Source organism: Schistocerca nitens, chromosome 8 (assembly GCF_023898315.1).
Source record: "Schistocerca nitens isolate TAMUIC-IGC-003100 chromosome 8, iqSchNite1.1, whole genome shotgun sequence".
NCBI lineage: Eukaryota > Metazoa > Arthropoda > Insecta > Orthoptera > Acrididae > Schistocerca > Schistocerca nitens.
In genome coordinates this window covers 452,913,587-452,937,473 of record NC_064621.1, presented here as the reverse complement: position 1 = coordinate 452,937,473, position 23,887 = coordinate 452,913,587, and positions in this window count along the sequence as shown.

Sequence of the window (23,887 nt, the reverse complement as noted above, 5' to 3'; positions counted from 1 at the left end):
CAATGCGTTAAATGCAAAGAATTAGCGTCATTCCTTACATACGACCTTAGTAGAAATTTTCACGAGTACAGGCAATACATATAGTACATTTTTACAAAATGTTTCTAATTTTATACCAACATAGAGAGTACTCCATATAATAAAATGAGAAAACAACAGCACAAGAAATATATGTAGACAACGTGTTCGGTAGCCACAAATATTTATAAAATCATCTGTTATATATCCTTACAGAGTAATTATAAACGACTTTAACCTTTTTATGTCAATGAGCAGTTCAATGTTCTCTATAAGTAATTATAAATGGCAAGTCAAATAATCGAGTTAAAAGCTCCAGAAATTATTTATCTCTCTGCAGCTGAAAATCCCCCTGTTCGAAACAGAATTCAATTACATTTAAGTATTTACGAACGTTCCTGACTTAACAATTATAACCTATGCAGGTTGGTGTTGACATTACTTCTACTGCGAATATTACGAGAGTTACTCATAAATTAAATTTCGATTGGCTGTTAAAAATTAATAAATGCTTGTAGCTTTATGGCACTTGTGTTTTTCGAAAAGGAGACTCTGAACGTCACTTAGCAACATGCAGCTCTCTGTAGCGTCATTGTCTAAGAGCAAGTGACTGAAATAGAGGAGTAATTGCTACTTAGCTTTATCGTCGACTGTCTCGTGCGTATAGGGATGCCGTTTGGAGTGACGGCATCGTGAGGGCGTGGTTCATAACACGCAAGTCTGGTCGTACATATGTGCACGATGAAAGTAGCAGTGGAAGACTTTCAGATTTGGATGGTAACTGGTTTCACATGTCCAAGTTAATTGTTGGATTTTTTACCGGCCACCCAATTCTGCTGCGACTGTTCTAGAGTCATTCAAAGAAAGTATACAGTCAGTAGCGCGTAAATATCCAGATCATGCAATATTAGTTGGAGGTAACTTAAAACTTCCGAGTATAGAGTGAGATGTCTACGGATTCAGTGCGGGGATACAGGCAGACAGTTAGGCGAAATACTTTGGAACGCGTTTTCTGAAGACTGTCTTGAGCAGCTAGCTCTGAAGCCGACACGCAATGGAAATATCTTAGACTTTGTAGCTACAGATAGGCTGGGCCCTATCGACAATGTCAGTACAGAAACAGGGATTAGTGATCATAATGTCATTATAGTAACTATGATTACGAAAGTTAATAAAATAGTCAAGAAGGGTAGGCGACTGTTTCTACTAGACAGAGCATATAAGCAGTTAAGCAGACAGTGTATTGGCATCACTTAGTTCCAGGAAGATGATTTGTAGGCATTATGAGCAAAGTTTAACAAGACTGTAAATCGTGGTCTGGAGAGTTATGTGCCTAGAAAGTGGATAAAAGATGGAAAAGAGCCACCATGGTTTAATAACGAAATTTGAAGGATGCTGAGCAAACAGAAGCACTTGAACTCTAGTTTCAGAAGGGAACACACAAATGACGACAAGCGAAGTTAAATAGAGATTCACGAATCTGTGAAAAGATCCATGCGCGAAGCATAAAACTGCCACCTCCGTGACACTTTAGATTAAATCTGGCAGAGATCCCGAGGAAATTCTGGCCCTATGTAAAATCTCTAAGTGGTTCTAAGGCTTCCATTTCGTCCCTTGTTTAACCAGCCTATTGTGGCTTTTGAAGATAGCAAAGCGAAAGCCGAAATTTTAAATTTCACATTAAAGAAACCGTTCAGAGAGGAGAATCGTTCAAACGTACTGTTATTCGACCATCGGACCGACTCACGTATCTACAAAATAGTAATAAGCATCCCTAGCGTAGAGAAACAAATGAAAGATACGGAAGTAAGTAAATCACCAAGACCGGATATCCTAGATCGATTTTACAAAGAGTACTCCACGGCATTGGCCTCGTTACCCAGCTTGCGTTTATCGTGAATCTCTCGTGCAGTGCAATGTCTCAAGCGACCGGAAAAAGGCACAGGTGACTTCATTAAATAAGAGGGGTAAAACAACGGACCCGCGAAGTTACAGACCAATATCCCTAACTTCTGTTTTCTACAAAATCCTTGAACATATTCTCAGTTCGAATGTAATAAATTTTCTTGGTACGGAGAAGCTTTTATCCACTAATCAGCATGGTTTTAGATATCACCGCTAGTGCGAAACTTACCTTGCTCTTTTCACACATGGTATACTGCGAACACTGGATGAATGGCAACAGGCAGATCCTAGATTTCGGAAAGCATTTAACACGGTATTCCATTGCAGGCAGATAACCGAAGGACGAGTATGTGGAATAAAATCTCAGATATGTGAGTGGCTTGAAGACTTGTTGAACAATAGAACCCAGTACGTTGTCCTCAGAGACAAGGGTAAAGTCAGGAGTGCCCAAGGAAAGTGTGATAAGTCCACTGTTTCCCTCTATACACGTAAATGATTTGGCAGACTGGGTAGGTTGCAGTCTGCTATTGTTTGCTGATGAAGCCGTGGGGTACGGTAAGGTGTCGAAGTTGAGTGAATGAAGGAAGATACGAGACGACTTAAACAAAATTTCGAGTTTGTGTGATGAATGGCAGCTAGCCCTAATTGTGGAAAAATGTAAGTTAATTCGTAGAATAGGAAGTACAAACCATAGTGTTTGGATACAGTACTACTTGTGTCCTCCTTGACACAGTCAAGTCATTTAAATATCAGGGCCTAACGTTGCAAAGTGGTATGAGGTGGAACGAGCATGTGAAAAATGTGATAGGGAAGGCAAATGGTCGACTTCGCTTTATTGGCACGATTTTAGGAATGAGTGGTTCACCTGTGAAAGAGACTGCATATATGACGCTTGCGCGACATATTCTTCAGTACTGCTCGAGCGTTTGAGATCCGTACCAGGTCAGATTGAAGGACACCAAAGCAATTCAGAGGGGGTAGGTTTGGACAACACGTAAGTGTTACGGAGATGCTTCAGTAACTTAAATGGGAATCCCTGGATGAAAGGCACCACTATTTTCGAGACATACTACTGACAAAATTTAGAGAAACTGCATTTGAAGCTGACTGACAAACGATTCTACTGCCGCTAACATACATCACGCGTAAAGACCACAAAGATAAGATATTAGAAATTAAGTGTCATGCGGAGGCATGTAAACAATCGTTTTTACCTCGCTTTATTTGCGAACCGAACAGGACACGAAATGACTAGTAGTGGTACAGGGTTCACTCCGCCACGCACCATATTGTGGCTTGCGGAGTACTATGTGGGTGTAGATGTAGATGTAGGTGAGTAACGTGAGACAATACAGGTTTATTGTGAGGCTCTAACAAAACACCGAAAGTCAGTCTAAAATAAATGGGGCGGGCGTAGATTACCGTAACATTCGTTCTCTTTTTTTTTTTACAACAGTGAGTGACCCGGTCCTGCAAATCCAACGAATGAAAGACCTTGACGTTTGGCTCGGAGGTTTTTCTACACAGTCTCTTAATTCAGTTATTGACACTAAATGAGATATTTATTTGCCTGAAATGAAAGACAATCAGCACTTCACCATTCATGATGAACTCAAGGACGTTGCAAACTGTTTGCTGATGCAGCAGGCAGCACAGTTCTTTGATGAATGGTTAAAGAAGCTAGTGTCACGGTACGACAAATGTTTGAATCTGTGTCCCTACTATGTAAGTAGTGTTAGCTTGTAATTATTTATCGTATGTAAATTATTTTTAGAAGGCAGTCGAAGCTTAATTTATAATCAGCCTAGCACAGAGAGGGAGAGAAAGATATATATGCGTTGTGGCGTATGCATTGGTGGTAACTTGTTCATTACGTGCTGAATTTGAAACGTCCATATCCAGAGTGAACAGTGTGTTATGTATTGAGTGAACAGATACGTCCGTACACACTAATTTCACAATGCGTACATAACAAGTGCTCATGGAATATCACGTAATGTATTGACGGTGCCGTCCATTTAACCACTGCGTGCCAGTAATACCAGAGCTTATGGTATAGGCCAGGGGTCTCCAAACTACGGCCCGCGAGGGCCGGCAAACCAGCCCGCGTTAGCTGGCCAGACATCCCGGGTATCCGTAGGTCATGGTTAAACTTGTGGCTATCCACAATAAACAGACAGACCATTCTCCGGCGATAGTGAAAAAAAAATGTTAACAGAGTAGATTGGCGAAAACATTTTAAGTAAAAAAATTCTTTGCATTTTATTCTACTCACGAGTCTGGTGCTAGTCTTTCAAATGGACGCCACTTCGGCGACTAGCCTTAGTAATCAATCATTATGGAAGATGCTTCTTACGCGAGGTTTCACTTTCTTTTGATTACGTTGTAAAATACACATGTCAAGTAAATCGTCTAAAATATTTTTATTTAAAGGCAATTTAAAGATAATACAATACCTGGTGTACATAATGATATTGGATATTTTAGTTGTAACTCATGTATAAAAATAGCTGTAATTAATTAATATCTTGAAAACTCAGTGTTAGAGTATTCACGTAAAGAAATTTAACATCTTAGTAATAATTAGTGACTTTTATGTAGCTGTAACTTCCTTTCATAATTACCTCCAGTTGTGGATCAAGTTTACTGGTAGAGATAATCATCAGCGACTTCAAATGCTCATCACTTAATTTTGATCTGTAAATACTTTTTGCATGTTTCATTTTGGAGAAAGTTTTTTCACACAAATAAGTAGTGCCAAAAGCGGAAAAAAAGCCACGGGCAAATTTATGTAGATTTGGAAACTGTGTGGATGGAAGACACTTATAAAATTCCAGTGATGTTGACTTTGAATGTTTTTCTTTAAAAAAGTCCCTACATTGCAAATCAATAATTTGAAACTGTAGTTCTGCGGGTAATACTTCTACATCGACGTCAGAGGGATTTTGAAACATCTTGATATCATTTGAATTTGCATCGATATCTGAAAAACGTGATTCAAAATCAATTTTTAAAGCAGCCAAAACTTCAATTGCGAAAGTTGCAGGAAACGGAATCTCAGTTTGCTGACTGAATGTTTGGCATGTATTAAAATGCGTGAAGCATACTTTGTTCAACTGAGATTGAAACAAAGCAATTTTTTGTCGAAAGGACTTAACATGTCTGTATAAATCAGGCAGAAGCTGGTTTCCACCTTGCAGTTTTAAATTGAGGTCATTCATATGTTTAGTTAAGTCTGTATAAATTGTTAGCTTCCATAACCACTCACCCTTCCGTAACTCAGCCGGAAGGCGATTCCTTTCATTCAAAAAAATTTCAGTTACTGTTCGGAGTTCAGCGAAGCTAAGCCAGCGCACTGAAGTACACTCCTGGAAATGGAAAAAAGAACACATTGACACCGGTGTGTCAGACCCACCATACTTGCTCCGGACACTGCGAGAGGGCTGTACAAGCAATGATCACACGCACGGCACAGCGGACACACCAGGAACCGCGGTGTTGGCCGTCGAATGGCGCTAGCTGTGCAGCATTTGTGCACCGCCGCCGTCAGTGTCAGCCAGTTTGCCGTGGCATACGGAGCTCCATCGCAGTCTTTAACACTGGTAGCATGCCGCGACAGCGTGGACGTGAACCGTATGTGCAGTTGACGGACTTGGAGCGAGGGCGTATAGTGGGCATGCGGGAGGCCGGGTGGACGTACCGCCGAATTGCTCAACACGTGGGGCGTGAGGTCTCCACAGTACATCGATGTTGTCGCCAGTGGTCGACGGAAGATGCACGTGCCCGTCGACCTGGGACCGGACCGCAGCGACGCACGGATGCACGCCCAGACCGTAGGATCCTACGCAGTGCCGTAGGGGACTGCACCGCCACTTCCCAGCAAATTAGGGACACTGTTGCTCCTGGGGTATCGGCGAGGACCATTCGCAACCGTCTCCATGAAGCTGGGCTACGGTCCCGCACACCGTTAGGCCGTCTTCCGCTCACGCCCCAACATCGTGCAGCCCGCCTCCAGTGGTGTCGCGACAGGCGTGAATGGAGGGACGAATGGAGACGTGTCGTCTTCAGCGATGAGAGTCGCTTCTGCCTTGGTGCCAATGATGGTCGTATGCGTGTTTGGCGCCGTGCAGGTGAGCGCCACAATCACGACTGCACACGACCGAGGCACACAGGGCCAACACCCGGCATCATGGTGTGGGGAGCGATCTCCTACACTGGCCGTACACCACTGGTGATCGTCGAGGGGACACTGAATAGTGCACGGTACATCCAAACCGTCATCGAACCCATCGTTCTACCATTCCTAGACCGGCAAGGGAACTTGCTGTTCCAACAGGACAATGCACGTCCGCATGTATCCCGTGCCACCCAACGTGCTCTAGAAGGTGTAAGTCAACTACCCTGGCCAACAAGATCTCCGGATCTGTCCCCCATTGAGCATGTTTGGGACTGGATGAAGCGTCGTCTCACGCGGTCTGCACGTCCAGCACGAACGCTGGTCCAACTGAGGCGCCAGGTGGAAATGGCATGGCAAGCCGTTCCACAGGACTACATCCAGCATCTCTACGATCGTCTCCATGGGAGAATAGCAGCCTGCATTGCTGCGAAAGGTGGATATACACTGTACTAGTGCCGACATTGTGCATGCTCTGTTGCCTGTGTCTATGTGCCTGTGGTTCTGTCAGTGTGATCATGTGATGTATCTGACCCCAGGAATGTGTCAATAAAGTTTCCCCTTCCTGGGACAATGAATTCACGGTGTTCTTATTTCAATTTCCAGGAGTGTATAATACGGCAAGTCGCTTTCCTCAATATCTCCAAGAAACTCGCGGAACTGGCGATGACTGAGTGCATGGGATCTGATATAATTAACAACTGAAATAACTGGCTTTAAAACTTCTGACATATCTAAATGTTTTCCACACAAAGACGGTTGGTGAATAATACAATGCACTACTAATGGTTTTGAGCCACCGCCATTTTCTAGGGCTTTAGAAAGGAGAGCTACAACACCTTTACTTTTCCCACACATGTTTTCGCCACCATCAGTTGTAATACATTTTAATTTCTTCAACTGAAGATTGTTTTTCTGAACTGTCCTTTCAACTCCTTTAAAAATATCTTCGCCAGTGGTTGTCCCGTAAATACTGTGAACATGAAGGAGCTCTTCATATACTTCATAATTTTTGTTAATCCCTCAAATAAAAAGTAGTACTTGAGCAATATCTGATACATTTGCATCTGTTGACTCATCCATGATCAAAGAGAACCAGTCAAAGTCTTGATTTTTGTCACGCAGTTCTGCTGATATATTTTGTGCAATGTCATCTATTCTTCGAGCCACAGTGTTTGCCGACAAATAAAATAAATTAACTTTTTCTGCACACATTTCTCCTGCTGTTGTAATAATGCAGTTATTAATTAATTCACCGTCGGTAAATGGCTTACACTGTTTCGCTACTAAATGAGCCACACGAAAACCAGCACGAGTTGCTGCATGTTGTTCAGCATTTACTTTCTTAAACAGCGACTGCTGGGTTTTAGCTGGAGTTTTAGAGACTCATACATTTCTAATCGTTCGCATCCTGTAAACTTGGAGTAATTCTGAGAGTGCTTAGTCTCATAATGGCGTTTGATATTGTATTCTTTGAAGACTGATATTGTTTCATTGGAAATAATACACATTGGTTTGTTGCTTGACTCCACCACGAAATATTGACATCCCCACTGCTCTTCAAAAATTCTACATTCACTGTCAACCTTTCGTTTCTTTTCCATATTTGTACAGAACTTGACAAAATATTGTGACCTGAAAATAAAATTGTGCTAATTAATACTAATAAAACCAGGGAGTAATCTGCCTAAACAAAATGCAATGAATTTATATTTAAGGTACTTTAATTACTAATTTAAATACTCACAATTACACTGTAGTTCCACTAAAAAATACATTGAAAAAATACTCAAGTCTTGCTATACTTATTTCGATTTTCAGATTTTCCTTGTCTCTTCGAATTCTAACTTTGAATTGTCCCACACTTCGTCGTCTCACCTATTAGTACAGCCCATAAAATACAAAAAACTCTTAAGACACTCTCAACATAGACACAATCACGCAACACAACTATGAAATATATGCTCTGGCTCTGCTACTCGCTGCAAGAAACTTATTGTTGCGCCGCTTGAAATGACAAAGCGTTGACATACTCTACCTCTGTTACGTCTTGCAGTAATAGTGTTGCTAACAATGATTTTGAGACTTCGTTAACTTTGCAGGACGCTTTCGTGAAGAATGTGCAGTGACATACTTTTTGTCGGTGAAATTGGGCAGAATAAAATACGCCACAATTTCGGTCAGGTACGTCCGCCAATGAAAATTATGTAATTAAATAAAAATCGTAGTTCGTTTCAGTGCTAGCTATTCCCACAACCTTAAATTTTTGGGATTTCTTCTTTCCTTTAGCCTTACATTATGGTGACCATGGAGTGCTAGGGTGCTGTAATCGCACTACGTAGATCTTGGCCCTTATGACTTCGGGGAGGAGTCAATGTGGCCCGCGGACTAAAAAGTTTGGAGACATCTGGTATAGGCAGTATGGGAGGGATGTAAGGGCAGGCTTCCTCGGTCGTGGTTAAAGTCATTAAAATTCTTCTAGGGATATGATCTCACTCTCAACTCTCGGACGTTTCGGCCACTATTGAAAGTGGTATTCTCAAGGTGTTTTTATTGACAGTGCGATCACATACACAGAAGAACTTTATTGATAATTAATCGGAGGGACTTTTTAAGTTATTTCAGTATGCAGAAGAAGGCCATCAGACGTTTACTTACACTCGTTCTTTGTCATAACTGCTGTCTAACGTGGTGACTCAGAAGAATATAACAGTGAAAGTAGGAGTATTATTAGAACGTATTTCTGTTATTGTTGAGAAAGTAGTCACAGATGACATGTCGATGGCACTGAACATGTTTAAAATTTTTGTCAAGAAGAAGCACAATTTCCTGCTGAGAATCTGCCCAAATACGGGATACTACAATACTACTTAACCAAACGTAATTCATTACAATTTACAGCGCCACATTGTCATTGAGTATAGCTTTCGTAAATGGTGTATTTATCATAAGCGACCATTTGTAACGTATTTCACTCTAGAGATGTTATAACTCAGGGTAATGAAACGTTTTATAATCTGAGAATGTTACCATAAAGACTCAACAGAATAGTATCCAAGGGAAAACTCTTCCGAATAAACATTAAAACTTTAATAGACGTTTTTATGGTGGCAACTGGCTACATGCTCGCTTGAGGTACCTGACACACTTCCAAGATATCTCTCCCAAGTGTAAAAATCCTCCTGCAAAGCAAAAAAGTCTTAAAGCTGTTACCACATTACCGTTTCATCGCTTCTTCTCCTTCAAACATATTCAAGATATGAGGGCTACAGCATAAAATCTTTTACGCCCGGGAGATAAGAAGTTTTCATTGCAACGTATTACAGTTTCCGGGCTGGTTGACAAACACGAAAGAATGTGCTGATCTGTCAGTCTTGAATGGCGACGCTGTTTCAGTTCTTCAAATGTTTACTAGGTCGGCACACAGGACTCCATATCATAGCAAACTGTGGCTATTGCGGTAACAACTGAAGAAGTTCCTGTAATAATTTGTATCCAGATATCCCTTACAGCTTACTATGATTCACATGATTATCGCACACGGTCTAGTAAGATTAGTATGACCACCGCCTATGTTCGACGTCAAAGTACTATAACCACTGAAAGGAGGTAGAATGCGGCACTAGCAGGGCTGCTGGAGCGACGTTGTTGGAATCGGGACCAGCGGTTATCTGGCTTTCGGGCCGAGGATGGCACCATATCCGAAACGATTAAATCTGTAAATATTTCGCGTACCTCCGTGCATAAAGCACAATGTGCATGGCAAAACGGCGCTACACAAATCCAGCGCCGAGGCAACTATGGTTCACCACGGGCCATAGAAGTTCCTGTAATAACTTTTATCCTTATATCCCTTACAGCTTACTATGATTCACATGCTTATCGCACACGGTCTAGTAAGATTAATGTGACCACCGCCTATGTTCGACGTCAAAGTACAATAACCACTGAAACAAGGTAGAATGCAGCACTAGCAGGGCTGCTGGAGGGACGTTGTTGGAATCGGGAACAGCTATTATCTGGCACCCAAAAGGGCACGGTAAATGGTTTTAGGGCCAAGGGTAGCACCATATCCGAAGCGATTAAGTTTGTAAATGTTTTGCGTACCACCGTGCTTAAGGCTTAATGTGCATGGAAAAATGGCGTTACACAAAGCCAGCGCCACGGCAACTATGGTTCACCACGCGCCATAGAAGTGAACAACGGTCGCGGAGATGTGTGAACTACTGAGCAACTGACCGCCCAAATGAACCAAGGAGGAACCAACAATGACTCCTCAAAGACCGTTGAGCGATCACACCTGCTTATGGACGTCTGCAAACAGGCGCCCGGTTCGTGCACCTATGCTGACATCATCGGCGATGGACGCTGGAATTTTGACGCCAGTACCACAGCTAGGAGTCCACTGAGCAGTGACAGGTGGCCTTGTCAAATGATTCGTGTTTTATTCTATGTCGGATTAGTGTGTACGGTGTGAAACGTTTGAAAGCAAACATCCTGCATCAATCGGGGAAAGGTTCCAGTCCAGAGGCCATTTCCTGTGTGATCTCGTCATTCTGGAAGGCACAATGGAACAACACAGGGATGCAAATCTCCATAGGGACCACGTATGCTTCTCCATGCAGTTTGCTTTCCTCGACACGATGGCATCTACCAGCAGGACAATGCAGCATGTCACACAGCTCGCAGTGTACCTGCGTGGTGCGAAGAACACCAGGGTGAGTTTACCTTACACTCCTGACCAACAAATTGCCCAGAATTGAGCCCCGTCGAGAATCTATGGGACCACCACGAACTGCCTATTCGCGTCATGGATCCTCAACCGAGAAACCTAGCTTGTACATGGCACTGGAGTCGCCATGGCTACAGATTTCCGTCAGTGCCTTCCAGAACCTCACTGACTGTCTTCCTGCATATCTCGCAGCAGTCTACACTGCAAAAGGTGGTTATTCACGCTTTTGGTTGTCACAATAATTTTATTGGACAGTGTATGATCCAATATTGCTGAACATAAATTATTAATCTCATTTCTTTCTGCAAATGTTACACAACACGTAAATCTGAATTTTGGTTTAAAGGTTACAGTTTCGTCCTTGATAATTACATAACAGAAACACGTCCCTGGGAACAAATACTTGAATTCGCCTCATCTTTGGTCACCCTTTTGGAAGAAGGCTATAGTTCACTGCCACTTAATTGTCCATTTAACATGAGTGTGATTGAACACAAACCTAAGTGTACATCGGGTCTGTCTTTAGGCGACAGTCAATTGCAAGTGTGACAATAATGACACAAAAGCGGAAACTGAACCTCACACTGAAGCAACATATATTTACGTGACAAAAACTCATATCTGAGTACGATTAAATTTGTCTTCGTATTCCCCTTAGCAACATAATCTGACATATGGTCTCGTGGAAAGTGAGACATGCCTAGCTCCAAATACATTCAGTGCTCTCTTTCGAATACATAATCAGCGTGACGAAAAAGAAATGGTTATCTCATTCCACATAGCGCCAATATTGCACACTTCTCTTCAATAAATAATGCACTTTACCCACTGAATTCTCCAGCTGTCTAAAACTGTTGATAGTCATGAAAAGCCTCACGGGCTTCGGCTGCATAACAATTTCCTGCTGTAGTCATCCAGATACTCTGTAGCCCTATCTCGGAGCTAAACATAGTTAAGAAAATTCAGTCTCTCTCAACGCTGACCAATTAGAGATGGTATTATCCCTGAACAGCCTTGACTGTTTTCTCTCCACAAAGTCACCAAGAACAGGAGCAGCTCCATTGGTTTGCTTACATTACTACTGACGTGGTCCCTTCACTTGGCTGAGCTAGTACATAAATACCAAGCTCACCTGAAATCCCACTGGACTAAGTAACAGTAAGACAGATGCTTCCCACTACCATCTAGTAATGCAGCACTATATGGCTCTTTGTTTGTCTCGTGTTGAAAAATATTTGTACAAAACCTCCACTTCTCTCAGCCATTTGCAGTGATTGCGTGGTGTAAGACTGCTACAGATAAATATAAGAAAGAAGATTACACTTAATGAGTTGAAAACAGTTTATATGAAACAATACTGCCTTACAGGAAATGACATACACCAAAGCACTGCATGATCTAAGGCAGCTGTAAGACAGCTACAGGTTAAAATAAAAAAGAAGACTGCATTTTTTTGAGTTGGAAACAGTCTAAAAAGAAAACTGGCCAACAGCAAGCCATGTACACCAAAACGAACAATTACATTACTAAATTCTATTTTTAAACAAAGACGAAGGTAAGATCACAGAAGTGTTTCAGAGAGTTAACCTGGCTAGGTACTTGATTGTCATTTATTTTTATATGTGCTGGATCTGACGAAAAGTGTGTTGACGCATTAACATGAGTTGTGTCCACCTTTCGCATTTACGAAGGCTTGAACTGCGCGTGCGGACACTTTCAGTGAACTGTCCGAATGTCTGCGGGGGAATGGCAAACCATTTTTCTGAAGCGGCCTCACCAGAGAAGGGAAGGGATTCTAGGTCCGAAGCTAAGTCAACGTTTTCATTCATCTGAAGGTGTTCCGTTGCCTTCAGTTCATATAAGGAATGTTGTTATCTACAAACCACAGTATCACAGACTCTGTTTTGTGACAGACTGTACTGTCATAAAGATACAAAAACCCTGTCCAAACTGTTCTTCTATAATACGCAGTACACATACTGTCATAAAGATACAATAATCACCTCCGAACTGTTCTTCTACTGCAAGCAGTACATCGGATTGCCACAAAATGGCGTGATTCATCACTCAGAATCAATTATTACCATTCATCCTCTGGCCTGTGACGTACTCTTACATCACCTCCAGCGTCGCTTCAACAGACTGCGGCTAGCAGAGCTGCTAGTTTTCTTTTGAAATTAATAGTGTTTCCTTACTGTGTTTTCATGCGATATTTTTACAACCAATCTCCGCAATGCTCTACGGTCCCCGTCCATCAATACATGAGAGCTCGCCGATTCTCCTCTTGTGTCATTTAATGATCAATTCCACATTTCATAGGAGTCTCCTGATAGTTTTGATCGGATAGTGTACGTTAAAAACGTTATTCGAGCTTGAATTCTATTGAGGAGGGAGTGTTACTCTGTTGTGTTATTCACTGGAACGACTTCTAGCTTTGCCGCTGTCGGACTCAGGTCTAGAGATACTGTTTCAGTTACCCGTAGAGGTGTAAAGCATTGACTGCCTACCACCTCCGTGTCAGCCACGGAATGACTACAATTAAACATTCTCCTCGAAGACCATTAGTGGACAAAGACGCATGCTAATATCTTGGAAAACTAGGCTGTGTAAGAGTGACGCGTGACATCTGAAGATTAATAATTTCCCTTCCATATTTTGCGAAGGTGGTGCCCGAAGTTTGTAATACATACACACACACACACACACACACACACACACACACACACACATATATATATATATATATATATATATATATATATATATATATATATATATATATATATATATATATATATATATATAACTCGGAATCGGCGCCATATAACGAGATTTTTTCTACCCTGCAACACCATTTCACGTTTTTTGGACTCACTCTGACCATCCTCTATACTGTTCATCCTTTCATAGAGGCAAGTGGAAAGCCTTCCTCAAGGCAGTCTCAGATATGTCGTCCATCAGGGTAGAAAAAATCTCGTTATGTGGCGCCGATTCCGAGTTAATTGGCACTGAAGTTAGCCAGTTAAGCACAGACGCGCGCAAATTCAAGCGGCGCGTCAGATACAGTGTATGTTGTTCTTATGGTGTATAAGACAGAGCATAAGACTGCTCACCGTTTTGGCTCTGGTTCAATCCCTACTACTCTTTCCCCCGCCTCAGGTTTGAGTCCTTCCTTGGGCACGGGTTTGTGAGTTGTCCTTTGCGTTAGTTTAAGTTAGACTAAGTAGTGTGTAAGCCTAGGGACCGATGACCTCAGCAGTTTGGTACCATTGGAACTTACCACAAATTTCCAAACTACTACTCTTCCGTGTCCTATTTCTGTGTCGCTCCCTTGTTCAGTTTTATGAACCAAACGAAACACACCGTTGAGAACAGCGTCTCTGGTGATCCGCTTGGATATGCACACACAATGGCCTGATTATCGAACTTCAATTCCAGTTAAGTATGAAACGGCGCAAATTATCGGATTTTATTCTTAGGAAATATTTGTCAGCACAGCCTGCAATGTAACACCCTTACAAGCTTTTACTCTTGTTTACGTCTATTCTGTGAGTGAGGAATAATAAATGAATAAAATATTGTAACCAGTTGTTTGTCTGTTTGTGTACATCATACATACCGATTTCTGTTCCTTTCGGAAAATTCCTGCGTGGTGCATCTTTTTTTTTTGTTTTTTATTTTTTTGTTTTAGAGCGCATGTGCTTCTCGATGAGTAAAAGTTCTTATAGTGAAGTACGTGCCACCTGAAATGTAATTAACAGAGAGAGTACAGTTTGAATGAGGTTTGTACATAATAATTTGATAAGCAAGTAACGTCCAAGCACGTGCCACTACTTTCTGCACTCAAATTTTCACGAGAATTTGACACTGGCTAATAACACGAAAAGAAAATATCGAGATCTGAAGGCGCTGCACTACCGAGTGCTATTAGAAATCAGACACATTTAGCATTTGTAGATTCAAGGAGAATAGCGGCGGAATGCGGAGTTACTGTGAATTTCACAACAAACAGCTCTTGGTGAACACGTATCTGCCAGTAACTGTTACATTTTCTTGTATGTCCATTCTTCTGACTGGAAGGTTCAAATGGCTCTGAGCACTATGGGACTTAACTGGTGAGGTCATCAGTCCCCTAGAACTTAAAACTACTTAAACCTAACTAATCTAAGGACATCACACGCATCCATGTCCGAGGCAGGATTCGAATCTGCGACCGTAGCGGTCGCGCGGTTCCAGACTGTAGCGCATAGAACCGCTCGGCCACCAGGGCGGCTCTGCTGGAAGTATGAGAAACTTCGGCTGGTCACTTACGTCATAAAATGGAACAGGTGCAGCCGTCCCTACCATGTTATTCATTTTATGAGTACCGGTTTCTGTAATTCAGTACATCATCTTCAGGCCTTAATTGACGCTGAGGGATTAACTCCAATCGTATACACGATTCCATTAGTGCCTAACATCTATGGTCATTTTGTACGCAGACTACCGGTAACGGTGATGTTGTGTCTCAGTCCATCAACTAACAACTATAAACGACGGACCATCAACGACCAACCATCCACTACCAACAATGGTAGGTGATGGTTTGAGACAGAACATCGTTGTTACACCAGTTCATACATGTTGGTAACTGATGGAATCGTATATACGATTGGAGGTAGCCCCCTCAGAGTCAGGTAATGCCTGAAGATGGTATACTGAAGAACCGAAACTGGTAGCCATATAATAAAAAGCATCGCAAGGATGGCTATAGATGTTCCATTTTATTACATGACATGTTCTGTCTTTCTTAAAAATTATACATAATAACAAGCTGATACATCCTCTACGATGCGGATCAGGCTTTTTGTTGGATGTTAGGAAGATTCTTTTTTTTTTTTGGGGGGGGGATGGGGGAGGGTCTTTCCGTGTCTATCGCTGCATACGCCAGTACTGACAAGAAATCTGATCAAAATCATACTCGTCAGTGTCTGGCGTTAACGTCAGCGAACTGCCATTACAAGAGTCCACTCTGTGCGGACGTAAGCAGGCGAAATGTAACGTGTTACAATTTAATCCGTGAAAGAAGTTCCCTGCCAACTAGCTGTGCAGTTGTTGCTTTCAAACTCTACGCGTAAATTGCTGCAGGCGATATGAATAGTCGTCTACAGAGCTGCGAAAACACTGAGGTTTTCCATTGAGACATACAGAATAGTGTTACCAGGGCTGGCTCCAGGCATTTTGCTACCCTGCGCGAAAGTTTCAAGCACTGCGAAGTTTGCTCCCGACCTCTCGCCCCTTCCTTGCGTTTTCAGACGTAGTCAACCTATTCCCTATGTCATTCAACCGTGTATTCTGATTTTCACATATCACACTGCATACTGACATGAATAAATGTTTAAGACCAGAGCCAGTTACGCGAAATCGATTAGTTAAAGTGAAGTGAAACGTTTGCGGAGCATGTTTTATCTATTCTTTATTTACTTACTACCAAGTTTTTTTCTCAGTGATACTGCTACTGGTGTTTAAGTTTGCTGTATAGGAACTTCTTTATTTATTATAATTTTTTACGCTTCTGAAGGCTCCTCGAAGCTAACATAGAAAATTTCAAGGGTTTTGTAGACGCATGGTAGAAATTGGGTTTGCAAACTGCTCCCAGAGAGCGTTGCTGTTTTTATAGAAGCACCCATGGTGACAGCAATCCAGCACTTCATTTGTCATGTTTGACAATTTCGCCGATAATTTCCGGTAAGACACTAGATTTTTTGAATGATTTGGATTTCTAATTTATTCTCTTCATTTATGTATAAAGTTTCATTGTCTTATTTAGTTCCTTCTTCCCTAGCTGTATTAGAATTCAAGCCTTTGCTACCACCCTTCCCCTCCCCCAAACTTTTCTGCCCTGCACGGTGGCAGAATTATGTGATTGGTTGAGGTACACGCGCGAAGCTACCGTGCCAACCCCACTGCAACTGCCATGGGTCTTCTCTCGCAGACTCTACTACACGAAGTGGAGAACGCAGTGTAGATTCCCAGAAAATTAAAGTGAGGGTGAGGTAGGAAACCGAGCGATGTGCAGAGGAAGATGGAAGATGACACACACAACTGAAAGATGCGGCTGTACGTGCGGCTGCTCTCATAAAAATCCCTCTTTGATTTGGGCGGTTAATCCCAGAGATTAAAGGCGACGCCGCCGCCGCCGCCGCCGCCGCCGCCGCCGCCCCCGCCGGACGAGCAGATCTAGAGGAAGTTGCTGGCGGGAAACTGCAGGTCCCCACTGCATCAAACACGAGCGTTGCAGTCAGCTGTTTGCCCAAGTGCTGGCAGCCGACGATTCCGCCAGTGGACCTCTTGCTACTTTCTAATGGCATTTCAGTGTTAACTTGACCAGATTTTCTGTTATTTATAATGCCACATAACATTTATAAAAAGAAAAACTAGACGCTATTATCCATTACCGTATTAATCTTTCTTCTTATCGACATGCAAATACTCTTTGAAGGGCAATCTGCAGCAGAAGGAATAGTTGAAACAATCTGTTTTAATCTGAGAGCTGAGATGGGAAACCAGCCCTATGGAAAAAAGAGAAAGACGGAAGGTGGAAGGTGGAAGGAGTATACTGAGAAAAATACTAGGTCCCAAAAGAGGTGGAGCGAGGCGGATGCGAAGACCTAAGGAAGAATTGCACCGGAATATGAGAACAATATCCGGGGAAATCAGACTCAAAAGGGCAAGGTTTGCTGGAACCTGTACTTAGGATGAGTATGGACAGAATGACGAAGAGAGTGTGGGAAACAGCAGGGAAGACAAGGGGAAAGACAGGAACCCAGTGGGTTGTTTAACTTCGGAAGGATTGGTTGGAATTGGAGACCAAGGTCGAAGGAAAGGAAAATTGGAGGAACAAATATACCGGGTGATCAAACAGTCAGTATAAATATGAAAACTTAATAAACCACGGAATAATGTAGATAGAGAGTTAAAAATTGACAAACATGCTTGGAATGACATGGGGTTTTATTAGAAGCAAAAACAAAAAACAAAGTTCACAAAATGTCCGACAGATGGCGCTGGAATGCAAAACGTCAGCGACCGCGCATGACAATCGTGTATGAAAGGAGCTGTAATGAGAGAGAGAATCAGATGCGACAGCATTCGCGACATGTTGACGTTACCTGAAAAAGCGTTTTTAGTGAAGCTGTATTATCAGAATGGGGAATGTGCTAGTTCAGCGTTACGATCCTATCGCCATAGCAAGGGGATTCGAACGGGCAAAGGTCCGTTGAAAAATGTAGCTGTGGCGAGAATTATTTCGAAGTTCGAAGCCACGGGTTGTTTAGACGATAGACCCCGTACTGGCCGACCGTGCACAAGGCGTAATGCTGCTGAGACAGTTCAGGAAAAATGGAGACCGTAGCGGGTTCGTCTATGAACGGGAAAGTCAGCGCTCGTGCAGTCGCACGTCGCACCGACATTCCATACGCTATTGTCTGGTTGGCACTTAGGCGTACCCTCCGATGTTATCCGTACAAAATCCATTGACATCATGAACTGTTACCTGGCGATTTAGTGAAGAGGAGGGCATTTGCGGTGTGGGCATTTCAAAAGATGGCTGAAGATGACGATTGGTTGAATAACGTGTTGTGGACCGACGAAGCTCATTTCACGCTCCGAGGGTCTGTCAACGTCCACAACTCCAGAATTTGGGCTACCGAAAATCCTAAAACTGTCGTGGAAACTCCATTCCCCGACGAGAAAGTCACGGTATGGGTTGGATTTACCACATCTACCGTTATTGGGCCTTTTTTCTTTGAGGAAATGAGTGATTCTGGTTTTGTAACTGTTACGGTGACAGGTGAGAGGTACGCCGATATGTTACAGAATCACATCATCCCCAGCCTGGCTGATAAACACCTGCTGGAACGTACGATGTGTATGCAGAATGGGGCTCCACCCCATATTGCTAGACGCGTGAAAGATCTCTTGCGCGCGTCGTTTGGTTATGATCGTGTGCTCAGCCGCCACTTTCGTCATGCTTGGCCTCTCAGGTCTCCAGACCTCAGTCCATGCGATTATTAGCTTTGGGGTTACCTGAAGTCGCAAGTGTATCGTGATCGACCGACATCTCTAGGGATGCTGAAAGACAAAATCCGACGCCAATGCCTCACCATAACTCCGGACATGCTTTACAGTGTTGTTCACAACATTATTCCTCGACAACAGCTATTGTTGACGAATGATGGTGGGCATATTCAGCATTTCCTGTAAAGAACATCATATTTTCTTTGTCTTACTTTGTTATGCTACTTATTGCTATTCTGAAGCTCCATCTATCGGACATTTTTTAAACTTTTGTATATTTTTTTATTCTAATAAAACACCATGTCTTTCCAAGCATGTGTGTCAATTTGTACCTCTCTATCTACATTATTCCGTGACTTATTCAGTTTTCAAATTTATACTGACTTTTTGATCACCCGGTACACCGACCACTATGCCGGAGATCAATGACAGAGAAGAATACTGGAAAAGATTAGAGTGTCACCAGTGGAGCCAACAGGAGAAACGGACACTGAAGATCTCGGAAGAAGAGTGGGAGAGAAGAAGAGAAAGAATGAAGAGGTTCTGGGAGAAGAAGAGGAAAATGCAGTCCACGAAGGGGCTACCCGTGGTCGTACAGAGGCTGTAACGCAAGACGATGAAGAAGGAAAAGAGGTTCTATACATAGGAGATGTACTTGAGGGCAATGGTATAGAAATGGAAAAGGTCGAGGATGAAGATGACATGGGAGATACGGTACTGCGAGAAGAATTTGCCAGAGGACTGAAACACCTAAGTCGAAACAATGCCCCGAGAGTAGACCACTTTCCGACGGAACTATTGATAGCTTTGTGAGAGCCAGCCATGACAAAGATCTTCCGTCAAGTGTGCAAGATGTATGATGCAGGCGAAATACCCTCAGACATCAAGAAGAACATAATAATTGCAATTCCAAAGAAAGAAGGTGCTGACAGGTGTGAATATTACCGAACTACCAGTTTAATAACTAGTGACTGCAAAATAATAACACCAATCTTTTACAAAATAATGGAAAATCTGATACTAGTCGAAATCAGGTAAAATCGGTTTGCGTTCAGAAACAAAGTAGGAACACGTGAGGCAGTACTGACCCTATGACGTCTTTTAGAAGACAGGTTAATGGGCCGGCCGATGTGGCCGAGCGGTTCTAGGCCCTTCAGTCTGGAACCACGCGACCGCTACGGTCGCAGGTTCGAATTCTGCCACGGGCATGTATGTGTGTGATGTCCTTAGGTTAGTTAGGTTTAAGTAGTTTTAAAATCTAGGTGACTGATGACCTCGGATATTAAGTCCCATAGTGCTCAGAGACATTTGAACCATCTGAACAGGTTAATGAAAAGGAAACCTACGGGACCAATTACAGGGAGCGAAAGGCTGTTTATAATTTATACATGAACCAGACGGCTCTTACAAGAGTCGACGGGCTTGAAATGGAAGCGGCGGTTGAGCGGGGAGTGAGACACAGTGGCAACCTACCGCTAGTGTTATTCGATCTGTACGTTGAGAAAGCAGAAAAGGAATCCAAAGAAAAATTTGCTGTAGGAATTAAATTCCGTGCAGGAGAAATAAAAACGTTGATGTTTGCCGATGACACTGTAATTCTGTCAGAGACTTGGAAGAACAGTTGAATGAAATTCACAGGGTGTTAAAAGTAGGATATAAGATGAACGTCAACAAAAGCAAACTAAGGATAGTGAAATGTAGTCGAATTAAACCAGGTGATGCAGAGGTAATTAGATTAGGAAACGAGACACTAAAAGTGGTAGATGAATTTTGCTGTCTCTGCAGCAAAATAACTTACGACGGTAGAAGCAGAGAGGATATAAAATGTAGACTGGCAATGGCCAGAAAAGAGTTTCTGAAGAAGAGAAGTTTGTTAACATCGAAAATAGATTTAAGTGTTAGGGAGTCTTCCGTGAAAGTATTTGTATGGAGCGTAGTCGTGTATGAAAGTAAAAAGTGGAAGAGAAACAGTTCGGACAAGAATATAAAAAAGCTTTTAAAATGTGATGCTGCAGAAAAATTCTGATGATTCGGTGGGTAGATGATGCAACTAATGTGGACGTACTGAATAGAACTGGAGAGAAAAGAAATTTGTGGCACAACCTCACAGAAGAAAGGATCAGTTGATAGGACACATTCTGAAACATCAAGAGATCACCTATTTAGTACTGGAGGGAAGTGTGTGTGGTGGGGGTTGGTTCAAATGGCTCTGAGTACTATGGGACTTAACATCGGAGGTCATCAGTCCCCTAGAACTTAGAACTACTTAAACCTAACTAACCTAAGGGCATCACACACATCCATGCCCGAGGCAGGGTTCGAACATGCAACCGTAGCACTCGCGGACCCCGACTGTAGCGCCTAGAACCGCTCGGCCACCACGGCCGGCTGTGGTGGGGCTGGGGGTCAAAAATTGTAGAGGAATACCAAGAAATGATTACAGTAAAGATAGTAAAAAGATGTTGGTTGCCGTAGTTATTCGGAGATGAACAAGCTTGCACACAATGAAGTAGCATACAGAGCTGCATCCTACCTGTCTTTGAACTGAAGACCGTAGCAACAACAACAATTTAAATTTGTAGAGAACAGCCATATGGAAACGAGCAGCAGGCTTCCCCGAAACATTTCGGGAGCCTGTGATTCAAATGAAGACCTTAAAAGTGCTATAAAAATTCTAAAAATTGTAATGTCGATTTCACATTTGGTAGGAGGAGTTATCTTTGTATTTAGAGAAATGGTCAATACCCGGAAGTTTATTGTTGCATCTCAGAAAAGGAAACTGTCAGTGCAAAGATGGTCGCCTCATTGTCGCCTTAGACCACGCTGGCCACGATCTATGATTCGTTTTCTGAGTTATGCATTGGAGCAGTTCTGTCCAACATGAAAGTAGGGTACGGCTATTCCTGTGTGTATCTGTAGAAAAGTGGTATAGAATATTTCTTCGGAAGACGCTCCGCGTCGAGATCAGCCACACCGCGTTGTGACGAACGAAAATACTGCGTCAGCGGAAGCTCGTTTAAAGGAAAACCTGTGATTTATTGTAAACGAAATAACCACTGTTTCTGATATTATTGTTGGTTCAGCATACAGTTCTGAGGTGCAGCGATTCAATAAAGTGCCCATAAGATCGGCACCACACCTGTTGACCGCTGAACTGAGAGTTTTCTGCCTAATTTGCTTTTGTATCACCTTCAGAAATAAACTTTGAGTGAAAGTATTTTGTTGCAGCACCACAATGCTCGTTCCCTTGCTTTCCGTTCAACCATACCAACACCGTAGGATATGATCGCCTTACTCACCAGTCCGCTCCCGAGGGACTTTCATATAGTCCACCGGCTCGAAGAGGTGTTCGTAAGTGTACTATCCACAATGATTTTCGTGTAAACACAGTAAAAACTAAACTCCTTAAATACAAATAAATCATTTAACTATTTCCACAGAGATATTCCATACTTTGAACTTGCTGTTTAACGGGCAGACAAAATGTACAATGCTGATGTTATCGAAAAGTTTGAAAGGAAAATATTCAAAATTACCAATCAACAGAAAATGGAAATAACACCTCTGTATAATACGTTAGCAAAGCATGTTTCGCCATTTACCCCCTATTTCCCCCGAAAAAGACATTCAACAAGACGAGTGCCAATTTCACTATATTTTATAATCGGTGCAGACGAAAGATCGTTTCCTGGGTGGAATAGTGTCGACGTTCGTAATCAGCATGCACAAAAGCATTTGAAAATGAGTTCACAATAAATCTTGTGTTGAAACTTCTTGGCAGATTAAAACTGTGTGCCGGACCGAGACTCGAACTCGGGACCTTTGCCTTTCGCGGGCAAGTGCTCCACCATTTGAGCTACCCAAGCACGACTCACGCCCCGTCGCCGCAAGGGATTAGCCGAGCGGTTTAAGGCGCTGCAGTCATGGACTGTGCGGCTGGTCCCGGTGTAGGTTCGAGTCCTCCCTCGGGCATGGGTGTGTGTGTTTGTCCTTAGGATAATTTAGGTTAAGTGGTGTGTAAGCTTAGAGAGTGATGACGTTAGCAGTTAAGTCCCATAAGATTTCACACACATTATGACCATTTTTTCATGCCCCGTCTTCACAGCTTTACTTCTGCCAGTATCTCGTCTCCTACTTTCCAAACTTTACACAAGCTCTCCTGCGAAAATCTCATTCTGGAAACATGCTCCAGGCTGTGGCTAAGCCATGTCTCCGCAGTATCCTTTCTTTCAATAGTACTAGTTCTGCAAGAGATTCAGTAATTCTGTAAAGTTTGGGAGGTAGGAGACGAGATACTGGCAGAAGCATAGCTGTGAGGACGGGACGTGAGTCGTGCTTGGGTAGCTCAGATGGTAGAGCACTTGCCCGCGAAAGGCAAAGGCCCCGAGTTCGAGTCTCTGTCTGGCACTCAGTTTTAATCTGCCAAGGACTTTCATATCAGCGCACACTCTGCTGCAGAGTGAATATCTCATTCTCAAAACTTGTGTTGTACATTCTGGTTCCTATTTCACTCCCAATCCCACAAATAGAAGTCTAACGGAAAATACCATGATACGCGCGTCTTAAACAGTACATCGTACTGTACATCGCAAATGACGCCGTCTATTACAGATAGCAACACCACAGAAACCATTGAAGATACGGTGGACACACAAAACATACGTTCCATCCGTGTTATACAGTGTGTACTTAACGTCAGCCGTCCGGGGTGGCCGAGCGGTTCTAGGCGCTACAGTCTGGAACCGCGCGACCGCTACGGTTGCAGGTACGAATCCTGCATCGGACATGGATGTGTGTGATGTCCTTAGGTTAGTTAGGTTTAAGTAGTTCTGAGTTCTAGGGGACTGATGACCTCAGCAGTTAAGTCCCATAGTGTTCGGAGCCATTTGAATTTGAACTTAACATCAGACGTGCCCGAAGAAATTCTGAACGCTATAAGGTCACATACATCCTGCAATTCACTGACTTTTCATGCCAGTTTTATATTGAAATCAACGGAT